Below are 13,653 nucleotides of genomic sequence, written 5' to 3'. Positions count from 1 at the left end.
CCAACTGACTCTGTTGGCTAATGCTTCTTTGGCCTCATTGTAAGCCTTTAAGATGGTTTCCAATTTTAACTGGAGATTAGCCTTCTCTTTTGCCTCCTTTTTTTCTACTACCACACTAAACTTTGCAGTTTCCAAGACCGTGCTTGCAGCTTCCACCACCCTTGTATCTTGGACTCTTCTTACAATCATGCCTCCTACGAGACTAGAATCCGATACACCTTTACTCATTTTATTCTTATCTTTCTTCACTGAGCACATGACTAGAGCAGCATTATCCTTGATGAAAGTCACTCCTTCCATGCGTTTTGTTTCCTTCCTTACTACTTCAAGGACCAAAGCATCAACTATATCCCATTCAGGGAGGATTGAAACACCATCCTTAGGCACCATCTCTCTTCCCTTCTAATGAGTAATAGTTTTAAACTCTTCAATCATTTCTTGCTTTACCTCTTCTTCCACTTGAGTTACATTGTTGTGAGACTGTTCACTCTTCCTTTGCTCACATCTAGCTTTGAATCATTCCATTTTTTGCTTCCACACAAATTGCATGAAAGCCCCTATTGTAACAAAATTACTGTCAGCTAGGAATTCCTCACTGGCTTTCTTAACAGTAAGATCTAAGTCTTGGCCCTTTAGCTCACCATCAGTCAAGTTCATTTCAGCACTAGGCGGCTCTTCTGGCATCCCCTCTTGGGTCTCCTCATATGTGTAGGCAATCTCCTTGAGACTCCCTAACTATAACAACTGCTCAGCCACTGCCTTCTCATCTCCTATATGGATAGGGGACTGAGATGGAGAATACAAAGGCTCATTCGTTTGCACTTCCTTTCCTGCCCTTTGCCTTTTAGGGGAGTCTTGGATGTCAATGACATCCTCAATTACTCTTTTCCCTCTTGAAGTGGAAGGCTCACCTGTCACTGGCATCATCACATTGTACTTTGATTTCCTATGTATCACATAATCACCAAGTGGGATAGCCTTAGCAAATGCAGGCTTAGCTAGGACCTGTTTAACCTTGTCAAGATCATTTTGCATGATAGCCTCCCTTTTTTCTTTCAAGGTTTGCATGAGGTCTTCAAAATAAAGAACCAAGAATTTTATTTTCTCCTCAAAGGGATTGAAACTAGAGAGAGGGTCATAACTGCTATCAAATTAATGAATGAAATCAAGAGCCCTCTTATATCCAACCCACTTCTCTTTTCTCAGTTCTTGCTCATCCAAACTGAATTCATTTCTAATTAAATCTTTAGGGAGCTGAAATTGGTGAGGCCTACCTTTACACACTGCCCTCTTTCTAAACATGCCATTGAAAAAATCCTTAGGGTCTGCACATCTTGAAACTACAGTTGACAACCTATATGGCTTAAAGAATTCTTCAAAATATTTCCAGCCACCTTTAGTGATTACAAAATGATGGGCAACAGTAGTGGTTGGGAAAATGGTCCCTTTACCTCTATTTGTCAGCTCTACCTCTTGTACACCTCCAATTTGCCTCAAGACTTTTGCAATCCCTATCTTCAAATGGGACCTGATAGGGAAATAGATAGGGAGTACCTCTGAAACCATACACTCTGAAAATGGTAGAAACAGGGTACAAATACATATCTCCCCAATTGTGAACAATTTTAATACCCTCAGCAAACTCTTTAGGCCTGAGGAATTCCAAGAGAGCCTTAGGAATCCTAGGGTTCTCTATGCACAAAAGAAATCTAATCTTAGATGCAAAGAATATATCAAACTTTAAATAGCTAGCATCCTCTCTATCCCAAGATCAAACAGTGCTCCAAAGTTGAACAGGCATCTCTTCCTTATCTTTTACCTTAACCAAATCCATTTCCTTTGCAAAATAGTCAGCACCCTTGAACAAAAACATTTTCATTAAAAGGGAATACCATCCAAACGACCTATCCACCTTACCACTTTTTATCCCTACTAGCCTTGCATGAATTGCATTAGTAAGGTATGGTGCATAATCAAATGTTATTGTTAGAGAGGGGTTTAGAATTTGTGCAATCATCAGCGTGTAATGGGTTGACATGTTTTTCTTAGCATCTTCTCCAAAAATCTGACATAGTGCCCAATACATACCCTTAGCTCTTAGAGTAAATAGATTTAGGGAGAAAGGTTCCATTATACTAGGGCCTACAACTGTTAATCCTCCTATCTTAACAAAGAACTCTTTCAATGGGCCACTCCTAAGGTGATCCCTTTGAGCATTATAGACGTAGGCTAATGACTCAAAATCAATAGGCTCTAATAGATTTGAAGCTTCACTGAGCTTAAATACATTTCTAAATTCATCATCATTTATTTCAGTTAGGGCTAATCCCTTCACATTCCTAATACATCTAGCTATAGGTTCATAATTTTGTGCAATTAGGGTCAACAAATCTACATCCATGAATACACCAGGGACCACAAGCTTCCCCACATCCAATTCCCATATGCTATTTAAAGGGGCAAGGGAATGTCTTTCACCAAAACCAACTTTGAACAATCCTAAACCTGACAACCCTATTTGAGGATCCCTTAACCAATTACCTTTATCATATAGGCCATCCCCAATTCTTAGACGAGGGTTCTTTGGTACCAATTCTTTGGCCTTGGCCCCGACATTGGTAGACATGGTTAACTATTCCAAAAAATCATCACAAATATTTCTATCCTGGTAATTCACTTTTCCTGTCAATTCCCTTCTTGGTGCCATCTTGATAATGCAACTAAATCAATTGAGACTTGCACAGACCTCTAATGAAACAATTCACACAGCAATCACCGAATTCAGACCTGAATTAGCAAGAAAAAGCACAAAAACCTGTTATTCACCTGAAGAAAAATCGTTCCACACCAATCACTTTGTAATAGACTTCGTTGAAATGATGCCAACATTCAAGTTGATGTGGACTCTAATACGGCAAGTCATCATTGAATTTTAGAAATTAATCCCGCATGCTTTGGCCATCACCTCATAATTGAATTCACAAATTGAATTAAAAAATGGGCACCAATGGGTCATAAATTCTCTAAGTATTTCCTCTGTTTCATTGTTTTGCTGTTTCATGAAGCTTAAAACTTCCACACCTTTCTTTCACAAAATAAAGACAGCTGTTGGATCACGAGAACTTGCGCTACTTTTATTCCATCCAGTCTTTCTGTGTTAGTGACGGGCCCTACCTTCTTTTCGCTATTTCACGGGCCTTAAACCTTTTACAATTTTCTTTCATGAAGAAATTTTGGCCATTAAATCATAATCTACCTGCCCAGTCTTTATCTCCAACAATGACCGTTAGTCTTACTAACTAACTGCGCATTACCTTGATGGCTAGCGGTTTTCACCATTTCACAGAGACTAAGCTGCAGGCATCTTCGAGCCACAAAACAATGACAACCGTTGGATTGACCATGAGATGAACACCTTTTAACATGCTTTAGACCCTTCAAGTGGGCCCTTTATCTCAGAGATCACTTTCTTTATCTCATCACTGGTTAACAAACGCCATGTGGTAGTCGCCCATTTGCTTAGGAAGTTCCATCGGGTTCCATTCTGAAACTGCCATGTGTTTTACTTCACTATTCTCCACATAACTACCAGTTGATCCAATGTGGGCCCTCATTGTACCCTTCAGAGCCATGCACACTTGACAAGTCACCCTTACACTCCATGAAACAAACCATCTATCCTGCCATGTCATGCCTTCATGTCCGCCACCTCAGCAGTCTGGTCTCAATCTTTCAGTGGAATTTCTTCTTCGACGAGCGGATGTCTCATTGAACAGGAACTTTCATTGAAATCCACCACCTTGAGCACCATGTCACTACTCTATCATCAACACCCAGACCTACCACTAGATTGCCAGCTAAGCGCCATCGGACTCGCCACCTGTCTTTTGCCATTTCACAATCACTAATCTCCACTTTACTTTAGGCCATGAATCCATGACAACCGTCCGATTAAATCATACTTAATCAGTCTTTAACTTTATGACCTACCTGTCCTTCGGGCCCACCAACCCCTTTCACCATTTCACAGAGCTAAAAGCTCAGGTTACTTATCTTCATGAAGCAGCAGTATCCGTTGGATCTCAGGGACTTGCACATCGATTACCCTTGCTACGACCACCTCGCCCGGGCCCACCACCTTTTCGCTACTTCGTGAAAGGTAAAACACGTGCATCTTTTGGCCATGAATCAACATGAGCCATTGATATTTTCTAAAATGATCATCCTTTAACCAAAGAAGCCGCTCACCTTTGGGACCCGCCAAGTCTTTCGCTGCTTCATGAACATTAACTTGCTAGCATCTTTGCCTAGTGAAACAAGGACAAACGCAAGATTAACAATGAGTCTCACAATAATTAAGGGCCCTGACAAACATTAAAACAAAATAAAGGTAAAGGTGCACAGATTTAAAAAATTAAGGGACCACTTAGGGAAATAACCAATGGGGGGACACTTTTCACGATAGACCGACCCTTCTTTAAGTGGCAAAAGTAACTTAGAAATAGAACATAAGGGTTTTTTGCAAACATAAGAAGGGTTAAAACTCAAAAACCTTAAACACTCTTCTGACCCAAGAAAATCAAAGGCAACAAGGCCATACTAGACACATTTTTTGCAGACTTCTAGCCGATTATGGAACAAGAATATCCAATTTTAAACATTGATAATAGCAGCTCTAACTCGGGATGGTTGATTGCAAGATCAACACAAGAATTCAAAAACTCTCTAGAGAACAGACAAAACACAACCCAAAAAACAACAACAAAAACAAACCTAAAAATGTACAGACTAAGACCTAGTGTGCATGGATATTAAGAGAAGTAATGTTTCAAGAATTGTCCATGCACTGGAAATTCATGTACCTCATCATTCATATTCTGCAAGAAATATGAATCCTTTTCATTAAGGTCACAAACCACAGAGGGGCCTATCCATAGTGACTCAATTTTTTTGTGTTTTCCCTTATCTTGTCCTTTTGCATTCCACTAAAGAACCACATCACCAATATGAAACTTTCTCAATGAGGCCCTTTTGTCAAATAGATATTTTGACTGCAATTGGATCTTCAAATTCCTCTTGTGAGTCAAATAGAATAGCATGATTAAGCTATATGAATTCATGATTGATCTAGAAAATGAACTAGAATGAAGATGCAATTAAACTAAAATGAGCATGATAACATTGCTAAGAAATGATAAACTAGAAGCTAGATGCCTATAATAACAATGCTTAAGCTACGAATGAGATGGGATCAAATGATATGCAAAAATCATATGAAATTGGGACCAATATTGCTCCAAAATGAGGTCTATTTATAGGATTTTCCAAGGCTAGGGGTGAGTTGGCATGAATCAACGGTTGAGATTGATCTGAAGATATCAATGGTTAAATTGGAGGAGGTTGGCAAAGGGAGTTGGATTAAAGGGAACATTTGTCATCTCTATGGTGACAAGTGTCAAGAGGCTTCTAGAAGAGGTAGGATGAAAGGGAAAACTTAGTGACAAGTGTCACAAAGGTTCTAGAAGATGTTGGATGAAAGGGGACATGGTGGTAGGTAGAATGGGTTAGGTTTAGGAATGGTTAGGTTTAGGAGTGGTAGAAGTTAGGAGAATTTGAATTTAGATATTCAAATATTAGGAAAATGGCTAATTAATTTCAACAACTCATGATTTGATTTATTTTAATTAATTAGGAGATTTAGAAGAAATGAATTTGGTGGAGGGAATTAATTAATTAAAGGGGTGAAATGAAATGAACCTATTTAATAAATCCTTAGATTTATTAATAAGTAGATGAAAAGGGAAATTTAATCAAATTGCTTAGTGAACTCAATTAAATTGGGAAGGAGAGATTAATTAAATAATTGCTTATTTAATTAATTATCTTCAGACCATTTTTAGGTGTATACATTTTGCCCCTCTTTGAAGTGAGGTGTGATGACACGTTGATTCAAAGAATAATCTCATTTTGATGATGATATTGATTTGATAGGATGCCCCATCTCTTGATTGCTAAATCCCAGTATGGTGATGCCCCCTCGGGAGATCAATTGAGATAATTGATCTTTGGAGTTTTTGCGAGATTGATATCCCGATAGATTTTATTTGATTTCTACAATTGTGGTTTGATGAAAGTGCGAGTTCTTTGATTAGCTTGATTGCCTAGATCAGTAAGATTGAAAAATCTTGATTGATTTGATTCAGTCTGGTTTCAGGAAGGATTCATCCTGTATAAGACATGGATGATCATAGCGTCGGGTTTCAGGAAGGATTCATCCTGTATAAGACATTGATGATCATGTCTGGTTTCAGGAAGGATACATCTTGTATAAGACATGAGTAAAAATCAATTTGTCTGGTGTCAGGAAGGATTCATCCTATATAAGACATGGATGATCATAATGTTTGGTTTCAAGAAGGATTCATCCTGTATAAAACATGATCAGAATGTCTGGTTTTAGGAAGGATACATCCTGTATAAGACATGAATCAGAATTAGATCATCTGGTTTCAGGAAGGATTCATCCTGTATAAGACATGATAGAATTGATTAGGTTTGATTGATTGATTTCATTTGATAAGATTGATTAGATAAAGAACTAACAGTTCATTGATATCAAGATACAGAAATTTTTGGATATGCTAATTGCTGATTCTGTTGAGGAAGATAGCATAAGATTTGAGCTAGGTCGATAATATCATGAAAGAGATGCGTTATTCTGATTCCGTATACACCTGTGATGATACTTTGATGATTCCTGCAATAGATTTAACCTTGGATAAAAGGAGCTTTTGGGATCCATGCAAGAATGAAATGCAAGCTAGAATGCAAATGAAATGCAATGGAATGCAAAGCTACGACCAGACCAGTCACTGGATTATTTTGCATTTTGTCATCATTGAGCTTTTGAAATGTGGGAAGTGAGTACAAACATCAATGGTATAATTAAACCATGATGACCTGAGCACTATTTTCCTAGATTTTGATATAGCAAGTTAACACAAGCATCGAGGTATAATTGAACCGAGATGACCTGAGTGTTGTTTGCATAAAACAGGTAGTATTAATTATTTCAATATGCAAATTGGAAATGTCTTCAATGATATTCTGATGATCATGTCTCGAGACAAATTTGCACATATTAATGATTAATTTTCAGACAACAAACAAGAAAAATATCATGTTTCTTCCTTGTTCCTCTAGTCAATGACATCCTAGAGTCACTCAAAAATCATGATAGCAAAAAGCAATATAGAAAAGTTGAACAATCATGTTACAATCATTAGCCAAAAAGATATTATCCACTGAAAAGTGTGTGATGTGCTTAGATTGATTTCATGATAGCTTGATAGTTGATAGTTTGATCTTGTGTTCAATGTTGGATGTGTCTCAATTTTCGCTTGATAAGAGTTGTCTAACTATTTGGTCTACTTGTTTGATTAAGCTCAAAATTGATCAAAAGTTTTCCCCTAGCTAGGTGTAGGATTTTGCCCCAAGACTAGAAACAAAGTCGTTATGATATATCCAATGATCCAAACCATGGTAAGAAGATTAGCTGCGATGCTTGCATATGTATAAAGGCTTCATGATGATCAGCGCTAATGGAAAATGAATGCATGAACTAATAGATGGAAGAGCTAGCCGACAGATAGCGCCTATTTGCCAGGTTTTCACCATCTGTTTTTATTGCACTTTTTCTGATATTTGATTTTTTTTTTTTTTTCTTTTTGATTTTTCACTATTTTTGATTTTTCTGATTTTTTAGACATAGAACTTTTTCAGGTGCATGCTATTGATAGGTTCCTCGAGTTGATCTCCATCCTGTGTTGATAGTTGATATGCTCTTGATCCAAATACTGTTGTGACCACAAATGGACCTAACCAGTTTGGTTCAGACTTTCCTTTCTTTTCTCGATCTACCTGGTTGCATGGATTTTCCTTTAGCACTAGTTCTCCAACTTGAAATATTCTTGGTTTAACCTTATAATTATAGCTCCAGCACATTCTTTGTTGATATACCTTTAGATGATCAAAGGCATTGTGTCTGCATTCATGGATTAGTTCTAACTCTTGAAGTCTAGATACTCTTTGTTCTTCATCTAGGATGAGTCCTTTTAGTGATACATGTAGAGAAGATATCTCTACGTCGATTGGCAATATGGCTTCTGATCCATATACAAGAGAAAAAGGTGTGGCATCTGTTAGAGTAAAGTAATTAATTAACTTTGCTCTCCTCTTAAGATTTCTCTTTATGCATACATTAGTCATTTAATAATTAATATTTAATTATTAAATGCTCACACCTTAGGGTTAGGTTTTCCTTTTGGTGTTGATCTCCTTTATAAGGATTGATCTCTTGTATTATTCATATTCTTGATTCATTTTTCTCTGATAATACATCTTTTCTCTTTGTCAGAGCCAAAACCCTTGTATTCGTTCTCTCTCTTTCTCTGTGACAGGTTTCTTGCATGCAGGTTTCTTTTGGGTTCTGTGGATTTGTATTTCTCAAATCCTACATGGTATCAGAGCCAGATCTGCTACAGCTTGTTCAGACTTTTGAAAGAATTTGAGATCCAGGTTTTGGTTGCATCAGATCTGTATTTGTCTTCTGTTTTTTATTTTGGAATAAGGGGTATTTTTTTTCGGTGCACTTTGAGCCCAAACGGACCTCACCGTTGAGCTCGTAGCGCCCAAAAACCCCTATTTCCATATAAAATTCGTCCGATTTGGACACAGTTGCACCAGGAGGCAAATTTTTTTTGGCCCCAAGGCCGTACGACCCTAGGGCACGAAAACCGAGGCAGATTTTCAAAAAAAAATTCAAAAAAAATATTAAAATCGTCGGTTTTGGTTTTCTGGCAGGCGCAGCCAGTGTTACGGCCAGCGCCGCCCCCGCCCCGCCCGGCGGCCACCGCTCGGCCACCGCAGCCGGCGGTAACCTCCGCGCCGCCGCCCAGCGCAGACCGCCGCCCGCCCGCCGCTCAGGCGCCGCCTGCGCGCCGCCCGCGCGCTGCCCGCCACCACAGCGCCGCCCCCGCGCCGCCGCCCCCTGCGCCAGCCCTTGGTCGCCCAGAGGACCAGGGGCTTATTTTTTTTAAGCCCTTGAGGGCTTAAAGGGCCTATTTGGGCATTTTTGGAGCAGTTTTACTAAATCGGGTATAACTCGGGCATTTTAGCTCGGTTTTTCGAATGAAAATAGGCGTTGGAAAGCTGGTTCCGAGCCCGATCTAAAAGATGCAGATCTTTTTTTCTGATTTTTCCGTTTTGTAGTGTTTTTTGCCAGTCGAAGTCAGAACAAGTTTTTTGCACTCCAGGAGCCATATCTTTTGCATACGGACTCTGTTTTTTGAAAGCGAATAGGCGTCGGAAAGGTGGTTCTGTGCTCTTTTCAGATCTACAGTCTATTTCATCAGAAAAATCTTCAGGGCTCCAAATTTTGTCTCAACCCGTTATTGTTTTCTATCATTTTCTGGCTTTCAGTTTGTACTGGGGATTAGTTTTTTGCATTGTGGGGGGATGTTTTCTCTTGCTTTCTGTTATTTACATCAGAAAACTAGAATTTACAAACACCAATACAAAAAAAAATCAAACCCCCTTCTGCATCTTCTGTCTAGTTCTGAAAGACCACTTAATAATAATTAAAAATTCAGAGCAGTTGAGACACAGTTTACAGGATGGCAGACAGACCTATTGAATCTCTCACACCGCATAATTACCACACTTGGAAGGGTCGCATGATGACTCTTCTCCAGTCAAAAGGTTTATGGTCCTGTTTGGATGAGGTTCAGCCTCAGTTGACACGTCCTTTTGAGATTATGCAGCACAGGAACAATATGGATCAGGCTATGGGATTGATGGCTTTACACATTTCTGACAGTCTCCAGTTTCATCTTGAAGGTTGTATCACTCCTCGAGCCATTTGGACCAAGTTTGAGGGACTTTTTGGTACTGTCAACGAGTTCAGAGCTTTGCAGCTTGAGGCAGAGTTAACTTCCTTGGTACCTGATTCATTTCCTTCTATTGAGGACTTTCTGATGAAGTTCAAACAGCAAAGATCTATCTTGCAGGGTTGTGGTAAGACTAAGACTGATACAGAGTGCATTTTCCTGATTCTCTCCAAGCTTCGGGGTCCATTTCAGATCTTCTCTTCGACCTTCTATTCCACCATGGATGCCTTGGGTGCTCGACATGTCATGCCTTCTTTTGAGGTCTTTTGTGATCGTTTGACTCGTGAGCAAGCTAAGCTTAAGCAGTTGGATTCACTTTCAGGTTCACAGAACCAAGCATTGGTAGCCCAGTCCTCCAAAGGAAAACAGAAGCAGAAACCGAAGCCTAAGAAAGATTCAGAGGCTAGTGAGAATCCCTCCAAGCCACCACCTAAGTCTGATTCAAAACCACAATTCAATTCTAAACAGGGCAAATCTTCAAAGTCTGGTGAGTCTTCCTCCAAGACTAAGAAGAAATCAGGTGATCCTTGCAGTTTTTGTGGCAAGGAAGGACATCCCGTTTCCAAGTGTTGGAAACGTTTAGAGGCTTTGGAGGAAGCCATGCAGCAGCATAATATCAGTGCACCACAGCCTCCTTCACAGCCCACAGGGAAAGGTCATGCTCTTTCTGCATGAGCATTGTCCTCAGCGTCCACTTGGATTCTAGATTCTGGTGCCTCTCACCATATGACACACACACAGGATTTGGTCACCGCTCTTGCTCCTACAGGCACTCGACATATTGCAGTTGGTGACTCAGCACAACTTTTCGTTCAGGGTTCTGGTACTGTTTCATTGGATGGTGGTTGTCTTCAGGATGTGCTTTTGGTTCCTGACATTTCGACAAACCTTCTATCTGTTTATCAGATTTGCCACTCTGGCTCTGGTAAGACAGTTGAGTTCTCTCCACATGATGTGGTTATTCGAGATCTTCATGATCCTGACTTGGTTGTGGCTACTGGGAGTGTGGATTCTGCATCTCACTTATATAGTTTTGATGGCTTTGAGAGTTCAGACACTGTTGGTTCCTCTCTTATAGCACATGCAGATTCAGTGAGCAGGCTTTGGCATGAGCGTTTTGGTCATGTCAATTATAGATATCTACAGCAGATGAGTACACAGGCACTTGTGATTGGGCTTCCACAGATTTCTTGTATAGATGGTGTATGTCATGGTTGTGTCCTTGGCAAACATCATCGAGATCCTTTTCCTAAGGGTCGAGCCTCTCGTGCTAGGGCAGCCCTAGAGTTGGTACACAGTGATCTTATGTCCTTTCCGACTCCTTCTTTTTCAGGGGCCCGTTATGTACTCACTTTTATTGATGACTTCTCCAGACGTACATGGGTGTACTTTCTTAAGTACAATTCTGATGTCTTTGACTCTTTCAGGAAGTTTAAGACATTTGTGGAGAAGCAATCTGGACTTTCTATCAGGAGGATACGCACAGATAATGGGGGGGAGTATGTAAATCAGGCTTTCAGAGATTTTTGCACTGAGCATGGTTTACAGCATCAGTTTACAGTTCCTTATACCCCTCAACAGAATGGTGTTGCTGAGAGAAAGAACAGAACCTTACGGGAGATGGCAAATTGTATGATACAGTCTCGAGCTATGAGCTCTTCATTTTGGGCTGAGGCAGTCAATTGTGCCAATTATATTCAGAACCGGATGCCCCATAAGGCATTACGACATATGACTCCTGAGGAGGCTTGGACCCATGTCAAGCCTGATGTTTCTACATTCCGAGTTTTTGGTAGTGAGGCTTGGGCATTTATTCCTGATGCTCAGCGGATAGCCATGGAGAGGAAGAGCCGACCACTCATATTTGTTGGCTACTGTGAGGATGTTAAGGCATACAGGTTGTTTGATCCTGATTCCAGAGAGGTCTTGTTTCGGCGGGATGTCCAGTTTGATGAGTGCTATCCTCAGATGGATTCTCCATCACCAGCTTCTCCCTCATTGCCTACTCCTTCCTCTTCATCTCTTGAGGATGATGTAGATCATGATCCACCATCTCCACCACCACCAGTTGCTCCGTCTTTGCCGAAGTGGGCCCGTGATACTGTTGATGCAGCTGGTTCTTTGGCAGGTGATCCTTCAGATACTCGTCGCACTCGTGCTCAGACATCTGGTTCTAGTCTTTTGAGTCATACCCTTTCAGATGATCCTCAAAAGTTTTCAGAGGCGACAGGACACCCAGAGTGGGATAGGGCCATGGATGAGGAGTATTCTTCTTTGATGAAGAATCATACTTGGGATCTTTGTCCTCTTCCTAAGGGAAGAAAGTTGGTTCGATGCAAGTGGGTGTATCGTACCAAGTATGTTGCAGATGGTTCTATTGATAAGTATAAGGCCCGTCTTGTTGCGAAGGGGTTTTCTCAGGTAGAGGGTATTGACTACTCTGAGACCTTTACTCCTGTCGCCAAGATGAATTCTATACGCCTGGTACTTTCACTTGCAGCTTCACAGGGATGGACAGTGTTTCAGATGGATGTGAAGAGTGCCTTCTTGCATGGAGACCTACATGAGGAGATCTATATGGAGCAGCCTCAGGGTTTTGTGCAGGACACTTCTTTGGTTTGCAGACTTCGACGTTCATTGTATGGTCTCAAACAAGCCCCCAGGGCTTGGTATGAGAAGATGGACTCCTTCTTGCTTTCCTCGCACTTCACACGCTGTCATTCCGATCACACAGTCTATATTCAGCGTCATGAGGGTGATCTTTTGATTCTAGTGCTATATGTAGATGATCTCATCATTACAGGTAGCTCATCCTCCATGATTCAGAGTGTTCAGAGAGCTTTGATGGAGCAGTTTGAGATGACCGATCTTGGTCTCTTGCACTTCTTTCTGGGTCTACAGGTTATTCAGTCTTCGGATGGGATTTCCATTTTTCAGGAGAAGTATGCTCTTGATATGCTTCAGCGATTTGGCATGCTTGATTGCAAGTCTGCCCCCACTCCATTTCAGTCAGGTGTTGTTTTGTCTTCCACTTGCTCTACTCCTTCAGTAGACCCCACTTTATACAGGCAGTTGGTTGGCAGTCTGTTGTACCTGACACATTCTCGTCCTGATCTTTCCTTTGCGGTTGGCCTTGTCTCTCGGTTCTCCCATGATCCTCATGAGAGCCATTGGCAAGCAGCCAAACGTATTTTGAGATATATTCGGGGCACCACACATTATGGCATTCACTACTCTTCAGGATCCCCTCATATCATTGACTTCACTGACTCCGATTGGGCTGGTGATGTCAATGATCGGAAGTCTACTTCTGGCTTCGTTTTTTGCCTTGGTTCTGGTCCTATCACATGGTCTTGCAAGAAGCAATCTGCTATTGCATTATCATCTACAGAGGCTGAGTACCGTGCAGCAGTGTTAGCCAGTCAGGAGGTTTTATGGCTTCGGCAGTCGATGACAGAGTTTGGGTTTCCTCCAGATTGTCCCACTATTCTTTGGTGTGACAACCAGAGTGCCATTCACATTTCACGCAACCCAGTGGAGCATCAGCGGACAAAGCACATTGAAATCCACATGCACTTCATCAGACAGTTGATTCAGGATGGTTCTCTCATCTTGGAGTATATTCCTACAGAGGAGCAGGTTGCTGACATCTTCACTAAACCTTTGGCATCTCCGCGCTATCTTCAGTTGCGCTCAATGCTTGGGG

Source organism: Cryptomeria japonica, chromosome 11 (assembly GCF_030272615.1).
Source record: "Cryptomeria japonica chromosome 11, Sugi_1.0, whole genome shotgun sequence".
NCBI classification, from domain to species: Eukaryota; Viridiplantae; Streptophyta; class Pinopsida; order Cupressales; family Cupressaceae; genus Cryptomeria; species Cryptomeria japonica.
The sequence above is the reverse complement of the archived record's forward strand: the minus strand, read 5'-3'. Positions refer to the sequence as shown.